Source organism: Ceratina calcarata, unplaced genomic scaffold, assembly GCF_001652005.2.
Source record: "Ceratina calcarata isolate Rehan_Ccalc_2016 unplaced genomic scaffold, ASM165200v1 scaffold141.2, whole genome shotgun sequence".
Taxonomy (NCBI): domain Eukaryota; kingdom Metazoa; phylum Arthropoda; class Insecta; order Hymenoptera; family Apidae; genus Ceratina; species Ceratina calcarata.
In genome coordinates, this window is record NW_017135229.1 from 14,511 (window position 1) to 16,345 (window position 1,835).

Genomic DNA, 1,835 nt, shown 5'->3' on the forward strand with positions numbered 1-1,835 from the left:
GATAAAGTTGACCATTCAACATGTAATAATTTCAACTGGTCTCGTTGATTAACATAAATAGAATCTTTTTTTAGAACTTGATCCAACATTGTTAAAATATTATTTTCTACTAAAAAAGAAATTCTGTGTGCTTAAAAATTAAATGAAATACGCACGAAAATCATATGACATTTAAAAAATTAAAGTCGATAGATCGCATCTCGACTAATGATGTATCGCAATGAAACTCGATCTACATGCGACAGTCTTGGCTTAAAGGTTAAGATGGGTTAAGGTACTATATTGTTTATTACGGCAATGAGAGAATTTAAACTTGAAGAAACTGTCACTCTTATTTCGTACCTGTTGCTGCTTTCCAATCCATGGACATTCAAAGTTTCTTGTAAATAATTTTTGCAATTTATTTTACTCTTAATTTATAAAATGCAACAAAAACTTAAAGATGAGATGTACGTAACTTTCTCATTATTACAATATTTTGTTGAAACATATCTAAAACATGAATTTTATCTAACTTTGACATGTTTTTTAAATATTTCTCATTAAATTGAATTCAGATGTAATTTTAACAGAGTGATATTGATTCTATCTTTCGATGAATTTAAATGTATAAAATACTTTTTACATAAAATAGTCTTTTTCTATCTACTTTTAAAAAAAATTTGATTTCACTTTTAATGCAGAGGGAACTATTAGAAACCAAACGCGTAATTTCAGAACTCTACAGAAATAGCACGCTCAGTTCAATTTTTAAATAATCACCAATTTTGTTGGAACATGTTCCTTTACATTTACATCCACAAGATATCACTTTATTTTCTTCTTAACTGAACTAGCACTTCATAAATTCACTTTTCTGTTTTTACTGCAACTTCAATTTTAATTTGTACATATTATTAATTTCTATTGCAGGTACAACTTCAAAATATTTGTCTTGATACTTTACAAAAGTATATTTTCGACTGCTCATTTTCTATTGAGAAATTTTATTTGTCCCTACAATCCCTAGTTTTGAAATTACGCGTTTATGTTCGAATAATTTTCTTTTCAAACAAAATAAATCAGTTTTCTTGCTTACGTTTACAAGTAGTCAAGCGACCTTACTTTATTTAAATAGTATTTAAAAAATGTTATTCAAATTCTATAAATAAATTTATCAATGTAATTAAACAAAGGAATTACTTTCTAAAAATACTCGCTCCACTTATACTACCATGATCGCAAAATTGTATAAAAACTACTGAAGAACTTTGGATCTGAATGAACGGTGAATTTGACGAAATCCTTAGTAATATTCACAAGTTTATTTTTTCTTGCGTAATCATTTATAATTTATCATGAATTATCGAATAAAATTAATATACAATATATTTCGGAGCAAGAATTTGTTATACATGTTTACAAACTAAGAAAGTAAATACATGGGTAATCATAGCAGCAGGAATGGCCTACTATCTTACAANTTTGATCTTTTGAAAAATGTTTATTGATATATTAATATTCATTTAAAACATCTAAATTAGTAAAGTATGGCATTTTAATTGTATAGGAACAGGAATGTAATGTGAATAATGTCAAGCGTAAATTAGCTGGAAATATTGAATTCATAAGCAACATATATTCAAGGAAACAGGAATACATCGGAATAATTAATTCGTTACTGGTACGTATCATGTCTTACATTATTTCAAGAAATAATAATATGCTTAAACCACATTTTCGTAAGATTATGATTCTGATTGCTTTTAGATACAAATGGAAAAGAATAATTTTGATGGTGAAAATTTAAATTTCATAGTAGGTATCATATTTAATTATATTTAAAGCACGATATG